Source organism: Chroicocephalus ridibundus, chromosome Z, assembly GCF_963924245.1.
Source record: "Chroicocephalus ridibundus chromosome Z, bChrRid1.1, whole genome shotgun sequence".
Lineage (NCBI taxonomy): Eukaryota > Metazoa > Chordata > Aves > Charadriiformes > Laridae > Chroicocephalus > Chroicocephalus ridibundus.
This window is the reverse complement of record NC_086316.1, coordinates 80593866-80609666: the sequence shown is the minus strand read 5'-3', so window position 1 is coordinate 80609666 and position 15801 is coordinate 80593866. Positions and strand designations below refer to the sequence as shown.

General features: G+C 39.9%; 1 long non-coding RNA gene across 1 annotated transcript in view; it reads left to right on the top strand.

The window, feature by feature from the left end:
• LOC134508608 (uncharacterized) overlaps positions 1-12492 on the top strand; it is a 36348-nt gene extending 23856 nt beyond the window's left edge. The window contains exons 2-3 of the long non-coding RNA XR_010069103.1: positions 3121-3251; positions 11354-12492. This is a non-coding gene — a long non-coding RNA (uncharacterized LOC134508608). The remainder of the gene's footprint in view (positions 1-3120; positions 3252-11353) is intronic.
• The last annotated feature ends 3309 nt before the right edge of the window (positions 12493-15801 follow it).

The following is a 15801-nucleotide window of genomic DNA, read 5'->3' as shown; positions in this document are numbered from 1 at the left end:
CTACTGGTACCTTGCGCTTCCTCCATTTATTTGTCATATCCATCTGGTGTCCCTCCTACATAGGCTAAGAGTAGATACTCTCTACAAGTGCAGTTCCCATCCTACATTGGGAATGAAAATAGCATTGCAAGAGCAATAAGCAAAAATTAGAGTCTGATTTCTAATAGCAACACCACGGTAATATAGATGCGCTCTCCCTCCAGGAGCTCAAGGTGCTTGGACTACTTTGTAAACGGCGTTTTGTAGAAGATGAAATATAAGGTAGTAAAAGATCAAAGGATTAGCCTGTGATTATACTATTGCCAGATCTTCTTCCAGATGTAGAAGAAAAAAAAATGATGAGGAAATTCATATCATTATTAAGTATAACTTCACTGTAGGTAATAAATGCTACCAAGTCTAAAGCTGTACAGAAGCTGTCATAATAAATCCTGAATCCTGGCAAAATTCATTAAAATTCACATTTTGTGGACTCACTGAGAAAGAACCAAATAACTGCTGACACAGTTTGCTAGCTTTGGATGTTTGTCTTTTGAAAAATTCAAGAATTCAAAACACAGCTCGTGCAGAAGGAACTCTCGTGGATTTAAGTTTAAAATCGTGTTCACTTACCTACAGTGACCTATATTACTGGACATGTTACTGACTGTCTTACTGATCTTGTGCTCTTCATACAAGAACAGAAGACATGAGAATGCCATCTCTGAACCTTGCTCATCTGAAACACAGCTTCTTCTAAAAACAATCATTTTCCGGGAACTGGGATGCAGCAGTCGTATCTGAAATAGCTTAAAGAAGAAAATACTGTCATAGCAGCAGGCAGAAATAACACCAGCAACCATAACATCGACACATATATATTATAAATAAAAAAAAAAATCAATATTCTACATTGTATTCCAGATGATCCCTATACAAGACTGTCTTTACCACTTATCTTGTGATTCTACCATAAACCCATAATTCAGTCTTTGTTCCCCGGTTTACTGAGCCTCGCAACATTTTATTTGTGAATCAATTTCCACCTGTCAGTTCAGAACAACCGTGCTTCACTTCCACCATCCCTTGTCTCTATCTATTCATAGTACCTTTAATATAAAGAAAGCCTCTTTTATGAGTTACTGCTATGCCTGCTGCAATGGGACGCTCACCTTGGTTGAAGGAGCAGTTTATTACAAACAACATCAAAATGTCCTGACCTCCCTGGATAGTTAGTAAAGAGCGCCTGCAGAATACCTACAATACTGTCCCCAAAGAGAAGGACCCCTGTCTTCAGTCAGATGGAGCTAACAGCTGCTCAGCATTTCTGCTTCAGCTCCTCGCTAGTTTTGCATTGTGACACTTTGCTGATTTTATTTCATCAGCAAAGTATACATTAAACCAACCTATGATGTTTAAGTCGCTGCCATGTGCCAATAGGTCTTTTGTATCCTTTGGGAAAAGCAAGTAGCTTCACAGAGGAATATTGAGTAGCACCCAGTGAAATCATGTAGCAGATGAAAAGATGGACTTGAGGGAGATGGCCATGCATTAAAAAACATCTCCTGTGGCTCGGCATTCAAGATGTTAGCTTATGCAAGTTCAGTCTAGAAAAGATCCCATAAAGAGGCAGCAGTTTTAGTCTCAGAAACTGGCTGAATTATCCCAGGGTCATGAATCCCCAGATGTGGGACGTAGGTGCAACCCATATAGAAAAAAAAAGCATGGAAAACCATCAACCACAATAAAAAAGACTTTGTCATCCAAAACAATAGAGGCGAAGGTGGCACCTCAGCACCTGCTTGCTCAGACTGCACAAGTCCTCAAGTATAGTTGTCGAAGCAAGTCAGACTGTGATCCAAATCTTAGCTGAGCTCAATTTAGGCCCCCAGATGCAGGTGTCTGTATGGGGGGTAGATTTCTAAGCTATTTTTTTAACCAGTGGAAAGAGATAATGCAATCCAAATGCTGTCTAGGGCACAATTTAAATAAGTATCCAGTTCACGACGGAGATTTGTGGCAGAGAAGGATTCAGCAGGACCAACTGCCCTAGCAACGTCTCCAGTGCCTCTAAAGACAACTTCACCATCCAGCACAGAAGTGGATACTTACATACAGGCACCTAATTGTGGCTATTTTAACTAAAATCTAAATCTTAATGACTGGGGGTTTTTTGGGTGGAGGTTTTTGGGTTTGGTTTTGGAGGTTTTTTTTACTATTTTTCATTTCATAAAAAAGGTGAGTATTGTGTATAGACTTCTCCAGACTAAGGAGGCCCATTAGAGAAGATTTTGGGATTCTCTTAAAATGACTTAGTCCCTTAAACTGGCTGAGTCTTGCCCATAGAAAAATCCATTAAATGTAAGGCTATCAAAGTCAGAAGCACCATGAAATATTCCTGACAAGCAGAACCAACTCACACAGGTTCTCCTGTCAAATACTAGAGCAGGACAGCCATACATCAAAATAGAACGTCAAAATAGGATATCAAATCCTACCAGATGCTCATCAAATTATTACCCATGCCAAATCTCCAGTGCAATTGCTACGTCCCCTATTTTAGTCATAAACTAAGATTTCAGTTGCTAATAAAGCTGCCTATGAACTTGCACATTCAGTAGGCATTCTGGCAGAGTACTACAGCATGCCAATACAGAAGGCTAAACAGCAGAGCTGTAAATAAGCAGGACCCTGCTTCTGAGAAACTCTAACACCTACACAGCTCACTATCTGTAATTTAACAGAGTATTGAAAGACCAAGTATTTCGTACTCATCTTCAGACTGGGCAGCAACAGGGGGAGACAGTACAACTGAAAGTGAATCAAAAGGAGAAGAAACTTACACGACCAAATGAACAAGTACAAAAGAAATAAAATAGAGACTATGTGGCTTGGGAAGATTTAAAACAATTATCTAATGGTGGAGGTCTAGAAGAGATAGCTGGTTGTTTGTGGCATGCTTCCTTTGCAGTCAATATATAAGAAACAAGGCATTTTAGTCATGTTTTCTGCAAATCCATGTTTTTTCTGAGCTCTGATTTTTTTTTTTGTCTGTATTTAAATCAGATGAATTGCAGTTTTTGTATATTGTTCCTGTGTTTCAACTCCGCTTTGCTTTCTTATTCATTTATTTCCTTGTAGGTACAAACTTCTTCAGACCAAACTTTTGAAAGAGATCTGAGGACAGGACTTTGAAACTTGGGCAGTCGGAATCCCTTCGAGCTCTGTATTTCCACCTGATGGCCCTCAAAGCATTCTAAACACTGCAAAAGGTGAGGGGCAAAGGTAGAAGGATGCATGTTTTTATGTATTGTTAACTTTGCCTTCCTAAGTTGTAACAGATCACCTCTGTCATTTCAATAATGTTGCTAACAGCAGAGAGAATTTTTTCCTTGTGTCATAAGTATTTGAAGAAGCAAAATTGCAATTCTAGTCCTGGTCCTATTGTGCTGCTTTGAAAGCTGTGGTATAGATAGGGCTATCGTAACAGAATTACAATTCTGTAGGTATAGTAGTGTCTGAACCACAAACCTGCATAAGTATCTATCATCTCACTCAATAACTGAATGCAGAGATAGATATTGCATAAATTCTTAACACCTATAAAACAGATTTTTGGGGTTTTGTAAGGTTTTTTGTAAAACAGATGGTTGAGTTCTAGAACCGGAAAATTCCAGGTTGTTTTTTTTTTTTCTCCCACTTTGGAAGTCTTTCTTGAAAAGAGAAGATACAATGCTTCTCGTTAAAAGATTCAGGGAACTGTAGCAGATGTACATATTTGGCTGAAGTCATATTCTCACAAAAATACTCGAATAAATAGCTCAAAAAGTTTGCAAGCGTCTAGAGGATAATAAGAGAAGAGCAACAGCCAATTTACATTCATCAAAAACAAATCATGTCAAACTAATGTAATTCTTACTATGACAAGGTAACTGGCTTTGTGCATAGGGGAGAAACAGGAAATGTCATATACTTTGACTTTAGCAAAGCTTTGACACTGTCTTGCATGAATGACTTAGGAAAAAGTTTGAGAAATATTATCTAGGTGAAACTCTAGAGTGCAGGATTACATAGCTGCTGTCAAAACATCAACATTAACATTAGATAGCTACTCTCACTCAATACAGTTGTCTAGTTAGGATTCTGTCTAATGTCTGAAACCGTTCCTAATTTCATAAACGGTTTGGAGGAAAGAATAGCAAGCATATTTGTTGCAGCCACAGAGAGCACCAAGGTGAGAGCCTGCAAACACAGTGGGGAGGAGGCCTGGAATTCAAAACAATTGGAGACAAGTGGAGAAAAAGTGAAGTGTCATTCAGAAATGACAAAGGTAAAGACAGAACTGCACACGTACCAAAGTGGATTTCTGCCCTGGCTGCAGTGTTGCAGAACGGGATCTGCGTAATATCAGATTACAGCTGAATTTGAGTCAAAAACCTTGTGCGTAGAAGGCACAATAATTTGGAAGGATGGGGACTATTTGTAAAGGATCCTCAGAAGAGAATGAGACTGATTTTGTCAGGTGCAGGAAATATGACCTAGGAGGAAAGTTTATAGAAATTAAAATAACTTAATCTAGAGAAAAGAAAAATTGAGGAATTGAGGAATTGAGGAAAAATGTGGAAATGGTCTTCAACAGTAAAAGGTAGCTAGAGGAAAGAAACTCTTCTGTGTCTACTGTTGTTAGGCCAAGGAGTTATAAAACAAAGAAGATTAAAATCCAACATCAGGAAATGTTTTCATCACTGAAGATTTTTAAGAAAACTTGGACTAGCATTTGTACAAGTGACATAGCTGACCCTGTCTTTATGAAAGGAGACGGGCTACATGACCTGTTGGTGTCCCTTCTTGCCACATTTTCTTTGATTTCTCCAAGAAAAAAAAGATATTTCTTTCTCTGAAAGATAAACCTACCCTTAACTGAAGCACAAATACACTGAAAGTAATAACCGTATCTCTTTAGGGTTCACAAAATACACAAGAGCAACCACTATAAAGTAAAAAACTTGATGAGAGAGGAGTCTTCTCACACATAGCTGAGAATTGTGAATGGGAACAGAGAATCTCAAGTTAAACATTTTAAATGTAGGAACTGGTACTTTTGATTTAAAAAAAAAAAAAAAGTATTAGAAAAGTACATCATGCAAACCCTAACAGTCTGATTTGATTAATCACATTGAGTCACTGATATATCACATTTACTAACCTCTTTCTACAAGACCCTGACATCTGAGAAATCTGACAATGGGGCAAGGGAGAATTAGTGTTCTTCTCTCTATAATCCCAAGAGATGCAATACTGACTCAGGAGGGAAAGGTTCATATAACATGTGGAGCTAATTTTCTTTCATTGTTATTGTTCTGTCTGCTGTAAATCCTGTTTGGAAGAATGTAATACACAACCACAGGTCTGGCTTTATAACTTTCCAAAAACATGTTGGCTTTCCATCAACTAGAATGAATTATTCCAGCACTACTGTCCTTGGCAGCTGTGATGCCCTCCACTCCCAGGGGCAATGAACACATCAAAGCAAGCATGTCTTGACTGAAAATTCAGATAGATTCAAGAATGGAAGGAAGACAGTGTGAAACTGGTCATGTCTTTTCCTGCAACTCAGTATTAGCCAAATTCCCAAGAACAGACCCCCTCCCCCAACCCACCCCTCTCCCCCCTAAAAAAAAAAACGTCAAAACCAGAACAGCCTATATCCTTAAAAAAGGCAGTGGTTGTAGGACAGTATCACACAAGCAGGCTGTTCCCATTTTGTACCATACTTGAGTGATCGTTTAGATTGAGATGTACAGCTTCCTCTAATCCAAATGTCCCTGTCTCCTGCTCAAACAGCAAGCACGTACAAGTTACATATCTCAGTCCAAATTCACACTAGGCTTCTCATACAGCCAATGGAAAAAAATAGGCATCTCTGGAGGCTGAGTCATCTAGCCTACCTTAGACATCCATCTTAAAGCGTGATGAATCACTCTCTAGAATTACTGGGCTTTTATTCAGTTTTCTGATGGAGCATATAGTGATTCGTTCAGACTCAGATGCTTCAGGCATGACCACTGTATCCTTCTCAGAGCTTGAGGTAGTCAAGGCAAAAAGAAGTTGAATCTGCATTGATTATTGTGTACAGCTATTTTAGAGCATAAAGCAAAGAGTGTAAGTATAAGCGCCAGTTATCATCAGTCTGATACGGAATTGCATTTCCAAAATTTAAAATATTGCAATTTAATGATGAATAATGATTCAATGTAATTTGAAGGAATCATCTCACAGGATTTTAGGGACTTAGTAAATTTCCACTTAAAACATCCAAGGTGCTTTCATATATGACAGAAGCTAGAATAATCAAATACTAGCAGAAACAAAGTTCCAGTAAAAATTGTGTTTAAGAATTCCCGTATCGACCACATTAAATATTTAAATGCGCTGGTAGCTTTTCAGAATCCAACAGTCCTTCAAAGAACTGGAATTTTATTGCTCCACTTTTTAACCAGTGTGTCAGTTCAATAGAGAAGAGTCCCCAAGATGCCCATTGTAGCTTTGTCTTGGGGATTAATTAAAATTTGATGAGGTATTCTTACGGCAATCAGGCTTTCAAAAATGAATTTTAAGGTTGCACTAGAACCGTAATAGTAACGGGGCTAAACAGGTATGTGAAATCTTTGCAAAATGTAAGGATTACACATATGATATATCCATATGGTCAGATTCACCTCTTGGTTATGCCTGAGTACATTTTTTTACTTAATTGTAAGGATTAATTAAATTCAATATTCCATGGTGTAAATTGGAATAATATTCTGCCCTTCCTTAAATCTCTTTTCCTTTCTGTTACTTTAATAGCATGGTTAGAATATAAGTAACATCAGAATTTATCCCCTAGATGTTGATTGTTCTAGGGAAAGGTGTTAGCAAAGTTGGTAGGGTCTTTAGGGTACTGTAAGATATGAGCCCAAGTTCTATCAAACATAACAGGTTTCTACCTTTTCACTCCCCTATAATGTTGTTTCATCAAAAATGAAATATTTCAGAGAAGAGCAGAGGTTTATGATGGGAGTGGTGTCAGGATTTCAGTTGTAACTTTTGCTTGCACCCAACCTCAGTGCATTAATTTCTCAGTAAACTTTACAACAAACAATTGTTTGGAGGGAAAAAAAAAAAAAGTGGTTTTGAAGGGTTGTTACTTTGATCTCTTGAGTTTAGACACGTAAACGGCTTAGTCAGCAAAAGTAGCAAGGCAGAGATTTCCATAAATGTGAAAAAGGGAAAGAAGCTGTAGAGAAGAGTAACATGGGGCACGAGCAATGCCTAGAGCAGATGGGGCACCAGTGGCAACAGCAGCCCCTGCAGCAGAGCTGCCATGAAGCATTTTGTGTCTTGGTCTCTTATTTTCCTGATGCTTCAGTGACAACAAATGTGGTTTAAATTTCAGATAACTGTCCTTGGAAAAGGATGAGTGGGGTGGGTAGGAAAGATGCTGGACTCACTTCAAATAGTGATTAAATAGTGATTAAACTTCATTATCACTGTAAATCTAAGTGTGTAAGACGGGCAGAACTGGCTCAGTCCAAATGCCTGCCCAGCATGATGCCTGGTCTCTGACAGCATCCAAAAGTAGATGGATAGGGAAAGTAAAATCAAATACAAGGCTTTTTTCCTTGGAATGGTCTTCCAGCCTCTTGTGCCCTGCTGCTCTGCTGTTCCCTGAGCTGAAGATACTGTCTTTCATTTAACAGTCCCAGACTGATTTGCTTTCCATTAATTCATATCCCTAATCACTTTTAAATCCATGCAAATTTCAAACATCCGCAATGTCCATAGTAAATAGGTGCAAAGCCTAGCCACACTAGTAAACCAGTTGTTATCATTTAACAGCCCTACGTCAGAGTTGCCAATAACAATCACATAGTCACAGGGTTTAGTGTGGAAGGCAAAGGACAGAAAATCAGCCTCGCACTCCACCAGATTTTGAACAGGTGCAAGAACAACGATAATTTGCACCTTGGGGAAGTGTGCTGAATCGTGCTGTGCTAGAAGTCCAGCTGCAGCACCATGCACTTTGCTCCCAAACTCAGAAACCCCAGTGAAAAACTCTGTAAAGACCCAGTGTTTTGCACTAGGTGTGATTTTAAAGTGCAGTGCTTTGAAGGTCAGCCTGAGCTCCACTGCCAGCTGCGAACCGTTTCAAAACCTAGCTGGGGTCTGTCTGGAGGCGACGGACTGCGTGCAGGATAGACACATCCTCAGGAGGAGGAAACCAAGGTTAGATTTGGGCCATCGCTCTTACATTGTAAACTCTGGTCTACTGACAACTGGAACTGAAAGCATTCATTTGTTTCAGTTAAATCACCTAAAAGATATAAGAAAAAGTAATAACACACATACATCGCTGACCCAAGTCCCATTCATTTTGGCAACATAAGAGCAAAAGGCTTAAAACGTATTAATCTGTGATCCTCTGGCACTTTAAGAGTGCCTGAAATATCCATTCTTAGGAGCACGAAGTTGTCGATGGCTGATCTATGTCTTGTCAATTCTGAATAAGAAATAATGAGGTAAATCAGTTACACCTAGGTTGGCGCAAAGCTTTTTTTTTTTTTTTTTTTCTCTCCTCTCCTTTGGAACCAATTACCAAAGTAACTCTGCAACAGCTAATGTGATATACAGTCTTTCCAATCAGCAGATTTTCCAGGACCATCAATCAGTCAACTGTCTGCAGCTCTGAGATCGAGCTTAACTCTCTCTAAATGAATAAAAAGAACCCATCTGGAAGACACTTTCCTCCTGAGCAAGAAGTAAAGACGTGCTGACTGTTAGCTGGTGTCATTGCAGAGCATTAGTGAAATGCCAAGAGCAACGGAGGTCGTTTCGTGTCTTTACCCGTGTACTTGGAGCCCCTAATTTGAATTTCGCTGTGATCTTTGTCTCCTGTGAATTTCTCCTTTGCTGTTCGGAAGTCCTACCTGGAGGAGCGGCAGAAGTGTGGTGCGGTGGTCTCAGCTCAGGTGCGAGGAGACCACTTCATGGCAAACACAAGCTCTGTCGATTCCCAAGCTGCAGGGAAGCCACTGAGGGATCCTCCCAAACCAGCTCAGGGCAGAGCAGTGAGCCATGGTAAAATCCAAAGTAACCCTAAATGACAGCAAGAAATAAGGGAGGGGAAGTGGAACAAGGCTGGTGGGCATAAATAACAATACTGCAGAAGACAGAGCCTAATTTCTAGATGCCAGAGCGACAGATGTAAAATATATATCTAGGTGGATAGGAAGACACGTAGGGGCTGTTCACCTGCTAGTCCATCACAAAATACGGCTGCATTAGCGGGAAAGAAACTTCCTCCGAACGAGTTTCTTCTGTCTCTTGCCTCCAGGGTGCAAGAGCAGCTGGAAAACCCTCAGCACCCTCTTTTGAGGAGGATGGCCAACTGAGCAAAAGCTTTTGCAGAGTTTTCCGAGGAAACTGAAAATGTACCAAACTACCACCAACGACGTATTGCCACAATGTTTAGTTTTATTGCCCTCATATAAATGTGCATGTTTTCACAGGCACTTATTTTCTAGAGCAAATGTATTCTTCTATCACAACACGACAGAAATGTGTTTGATCTCACACAGTTCTAGCAAGAAGCTGGTTTCGCTTTGAGTGAGTAGGTTCAACTAAAAATTAACAGCCACTGCATGCAAAGCAGTAGAAAAGGGGTGAGACGTTCACTGTAAAAGCTCCTGAAGGTAACATAAAATGGACAAATGTTCCTATTAGTCTTATCACACTTGGAAGATTTCAGAGAGTCAGCATAGATTGATTTCCTCTTGGCACTCAGCCTGGACATTTAGATGGACATTTAAAAGGATTCACAACTGAGACAGTTTTAAGACTCCTACAAAAAAAAAAAAAAAAAAAAAAAGTATATGCTTGTAGGTGGATCTGTTTCTAAACCAAGAAGTTGACTTAGCAGTTTTATTGGACTATCCTCTATATTCACAAAAGCTTCTCATATGAAAGTCATGTAAGTGACATTGTAGCTAGCTGTCCCTCTTTTTGATATTTTCCTCTTATTTATGTGTACTGCAGTAGGCACACTTTGAAATCATATTTTACATTTTAGCTGGCTTTCACTCTCTGTTGCAAAATAACAGAATCTACCCAAGGTGGGAAGGAAACAATTAATCTAATTTGTCTCCTTAGGAGTGAGAACTATCAACATTTTTCCTTAATAAAAAAAAAAAAAAAAATCATCCCTGTCTACAGAGTCAGATGCAGGCAGGATGTGATAATATTCTGTTTAAACACATCCCACCACCCAAAATAATGCACAGGTTTTAAAAAACCTCCGAGGTGTAAGTTAGGTTGGTTTCTGAGGCCAGCAAGATCTAGGTTTTTTGCTACAGCCCATCTTAGTCCATGGAGGGTCAAACTCACAATTTGACTTTGAACTTCAGTGAACCCCCAGGACTTTAGCTGATCCTCTGCTCCAACTCAAACTACAATCTTAGGAACATACAGTTTTTAAGAATACATTCTTCCTATCCTTTTTGCTTTTTCTTCTTAGAGGACATGTTTCTCCAACAAAGCAAGTTGGAAAGTATTGTCATTCATTGTTTGCTAGATCACTGTTTAGGTAACTTTCACAAATCGCTAAACGGATTTGATAAACACAAATCCCCAGTTGCTAGAAGGCTGGGTGTTTTTTTCAGGAGGAGAAGTTTTGCTTTTTCCTGAAGGGTTTTGCTCGCTGCTGTTAAAATGTACCTCAGGAGCAGAGACTGGCATTGCTTCTAGCAAATAGATGCACAATTAGAAACGCTGACCCAACCGATATCTTCTACAGTGTTTTAGAGGGAATGGCCGCATCTGATTTATACCCGTAGTTTCTTGGTTGTCACTATGATCAAACTTTTCTTGCCAAGAACTCACCCCACCCACTTTGTGATTTTCCGCAATGGTGTTTAACCAAGAACCTTTTCCATAGGGCTGTAAATGAAACAACATTTCTCCTTGCAGAATGCTATAACTAAAGTCAGCAAACTGTCAGCTGTGGCAGATTGTGCCTGGTCTGTATAATTGAGTTTGATTTAGAGTTTTGTTGCCATCACTGGTTTTATTCCCATCCTGTGTAAACATTTTACATCTTCTCATGGTTAAATATTGTTTTGCTTTGTTTATTTGGTAGAGCTGCCACAGAAGACGAACATTCAAATATAGAATTAATTAACATTGATGTCATTGTGTTCAAAGGAACATAAGGTTGGGAGGGGGAAAAAAGACATTATAATTATTGGAGTGTTTGGTGGGAGTTTATTTTACAAACACTATCATTATGTTGACAACAGTGTAGCAGTATGTTCCACAAGGCTTTTGTTGCTTCCAGGAACGAGAGGATGGAGCATCGATGTTTTTTTCGTCGCAGAAATTCTTTCTTGGGGTCACAAGCAGACCTAGCTGCCTGCAAATCCCAGTAAAACAGAGTTTCTGCTTCCTGGTATCTCACCATCATTTGGATAACGTAAATTGAGTGCAACAGTCCAAATGAGAAGCACAGCTACCTTGAAGCTCGCAGCCTTGAAGGATGCTAGCAGAGCCGAAAGACATCCGGGGCTCTATGCAGACACTCTCATGTGCGTGCCCACTTCCACATCAGATGCAATACTCGCAGTGCGACACATCTGAAATGGAGTGCAGAGGAAAGTGAGACCTGTTGGAGCAGCACCCAGAGGCCAAGTGTCTCTGTTCCCTGAATTCACTGCAACATAAACGAGTATTGGACCTCTCCTAGTTGGTGAAGACAGGAAGATGCTTTTGAAAGCATCCACAGAGACATCCTTAGACTCCTAAACTTAAGGAAATAGCATTTTCTTCTAAGACTGTGAAAGCTTTGTCTTCCTTGAAAAGGCAAATGCTTCCTTGAAAAAAGAGTTGTTTTACCAGCAGTTTACTTACAAGTTGTGTGTCTCGGTATCACAGAGAGGATCCCACCCAAACTAGAAACATTTCTTTCAACAAGACTACTGTGATCTTTTTTATAATGAAAAGAAAAAGAAAGTAAAAAATATTCAAATGGCCATCTGGGATTTCTTGGAAGAAGTCATTTTTCCTGTTTAGAGTGGAAGCTTTAAAATACATGGAAAAAATTGCCAAGGCTGTGCCTAACTTACAGTTGTTTTTAGTTTTTTTTGTTTGGTTGGTTGTTGTTGGTTTTGGGGTTGGTTTTTTTTGCATGTATGTTAGGATTTAAAAGATCTCTGACACATATGAGTGGAAGAGAAACAAACCACTCAATTTGTAAATTTTCTATCAAAAGTACTCAATGACTGTTTTCAAGTTAATTACTTTGCAGTGATGGCTGTGCTTAGGTCATCAGACTGTTTTCTACGCTCCTGAATTATGGCCCGGTCTTGCAAAATATATTCTGCTAAACACTCCATTGAAGCTACAGGATTTATTTACATAAATTAATCCCCATCTCTTTTCGTGTTTAATAAAATCTAAGTGTACTATAGTGCTGTAGAAATAAACCTTACGTAATTAATTCCTATAGTATTGTGGCTGAATAAATGGCATGCTTACCTCAGTGGCAGCTCTATTACACCCAGGTTGGGGTCATACTTTCTCATTAATGAGGTGCCTGTAAGAGGGCCCAAAACAGGATAAATAGTGAGGGAGTCTTCAATCAGGTGAAGTTTGTTCTCATATCAGTACACTGCAGGCATATCTAGTTAGCTTTCCATTAGTGTTAATCAAGCATGTTACTTGTGCATCAGCTGGGAGTTAAACCTTAGCCTGCACTTTTGTACCATTCAGAGTCGTTGATTTAATTTCTTACACTGAGTATCAGTTCACAGATAGGTCTAAATTGATTCGTAGTTATAGTGCTTAGACGACTGTAATTGATATATGATTAATCAATAGCTATGCTGTAATTCATCAATGTCACATTTATGAACTACATGCTAATTAATTTGTTCTCTGCCTTGATGTTTTAAGCATATGGGAGTTCACATATTGATTATTATTTGTATTTTTAGCTATCACAGTGTAAACCCAGACGAGCATGGTGTGACTAGGTAGGACATCCAAGGATACACAAAGGAAATCCCCAAAGGGATGACATGTAGGAGCGGTTTGATACTCCAAGAGGTTCCCTTTGACTCAGCTACTATTTGAACGAATAACAAGGCAAACACGGAAGTTTCTGAAGGGAAAGAGCCAGACCTGTGACGAAAGGCCAGCTTTGTGGTGGCCAGAGTGAGGGTCACAGGATCTGGCCCGTTGATGCCCACTCTCCAGCCCTCTGCACTTCTCAACAGCAAAGCCACCTTGACAGCAACAACCTGGGCAGGACTTTTCTTCCCCGCCTCCCGTGATGGTGACATCTATCCAATTGCTTTCACTGAACTCCGTGAAAAATCATTGTTTCACTAAAATAGTAATCCCTCCCTCGGTGCTCTCATTACTGAAGTACCATAGATGGCCGCTTTGACGTGCGGCTCCTCGGCGGGCGATGAGTGTAATCAGCCGAACACAGAGGGCTGGCTGGGATGGATCGGTTAACAGCACGCAGCCGAACACCTAAACGAACTTTCAGGTATTGATCCGGGAGCACACACAGCAGATTTGCCTGCTCGCTTTTTACTCCAGGAGCCAGAGAGTTTTCGGTGAAAACCACAAATACTTTAAATCCACTATAAGGACATGGGGAAAAGACAGCAGAGAGGGACAGGGACTAGATTTTCTTTATCGCTTCACGGCTGGTGTTGCTAGTGCTGTGGAAATGCTCCCCCTTAGTGTGTCTCCCTGACTTGGAATAAGTGGTATTGGGGGGAGGAGAACTGAGCACCCTCCAACTTTTGCAGTATGTTGTCTTGCTCCCTCCCATTATTTATTTAAAAAGGAGCATAAATCAACTGATAACGTTTATTCGGAATGAAAAATAAAGCTCAGTAGTAAATCTTGTTTGGAGTCCAAAATCCTCCAAAGAAGAGCCTGAAAGAGCTATTCTTTTTAATTTGCAAATGTTACATATCACACACACATGTACACACATACTAAAGGCAGTTTTTTAACCCATTTCCACTTTCTCTGAATTTAATAGTCATCACAGTTCAGTACTGCCCCTGAGACAATGCAATGCCCTGGCATCGGATTTACAATAATGCATGAATACAGTTTAATTTTTTTTTTTCAATGCCTAGAAGGGAACAGAAAGGAAAATAATAAAAAAGAGAATGTTGGGGGGAGAAGGCGGGAAGCTCTGGTGGGAGAGGGAGAGCAAATTAATCTGGATTTCTCTCCAGAGGGGAGGAATTGATCTCATTTGTATCCTAATCACTATGCACTGTATCTGGCTGGGATAAATATTTTAAAAATATAGATGTCAGCTTTTGCTGTGTGACTGTATTACTGAAATGCTCGGTGTTTGCCACAGCAGCACTCAGCTGATGTTGCTGGGCCATGGAGATGGCCCTACATCTGCGGGCCAGCCCTGACCACATGGTCCAGCTCCACAGTGCTGGGCTCTGCCAGACAGTGATTTGAGTTTGGATGAGTATATGCGTGTAAAAACGCAACCCTGGCGAGGCTATATTGCTTTCCAGTCTGAAGACTATCCATCCAAGCGTTCACTGGACATGGCAGATACAGTGATACGATCAAGCGTTGGAACAGGCTGCCCAGGGAAGTGGTTGAGTCACCACCCCTGGAGGTATTTAAAAGACGTGTAGACATGGTGCTGAGGGACATGGCTTAGCAGTGGACTTGGCAGTGTTAGGTTTACAGTTGGACTCAGTCTTAAAGGTCTTTTCCAACCTAAATGATTCTATGGCTCTATGATTGTAGATATGTGTGTATATATATATATAAAAAATATACATATGATTCCTTTGATTGAAGGGTTGTGTTTCAAGCACAGAGACCTGCAATATAACAATTCATCTCTTCATATTTGCAATCAGATAGCGTAAACAGAAGAGTATTTCAGCCTAAAGGGCATTAATTGCAAAAGGGTAAACAGGACATTTGGGTCAGAGATTTGACATGGTCAGAAAAGGTATTTTAATGTGGGGAAGTCTAACATTGTAAAATGGAGCTTGAAAACTGGAAATTTCGATCATAATACGTGTAATAGAAGAATTTGAATTACGTGGCCCAGGAGGCTCTTTTTCCACGTCGATGCTCCTAGGAAGCTTCTTCCTCTGTTTGTGTGCTTTCTTCTTCCGTGCTTCCTCTCTAGTCATTTACTTTGTTTGTGTTATTCAAGCTTGCAATTTCTTTTTTTTTAGCTTAGGTTGCCTAGACAATAAAAATGATGTGGAAAAATTGTTACTCCATTTTATATAGTGGAGCTAGAGCAGGAGAAAATTTAGCCCCCTTGATTGTTAAGATTTACATAGGCATTTACAGTAAAAGCCTAAAATAGAACCCAGATTTCCTGAAGCCAAATTCAGGTCTTTAACCACAATGCTTTGCATCCAGATAATAAGTTTAATTCATCTTTAATGAGCTGCTGTATTAACTTGAACAAATATTACAGTTAAATTCCAGCCAAGCATGCAGAAGCAAAGCACTTAGGTCACACTTAGAGGCCTACGGATGGTCTTTTAGGAAACAGTCACTCTGCAACGAGTTTGAGGATGTATAAAGCTCTGGAACATAAGCTCCAAGCATGGCTCTGTAGCTGAGAGAATACAGGTCATCCTGGGATGTTAAATCAAGGGAACTAATTGTCTCATTAAAGTTAAGACACAGAGGGAATGCCATCCTGCGTAACCCCTCGGAACACCACTAGTGCCATAACTGGGATACTGTGTCCAGCCCTCTACA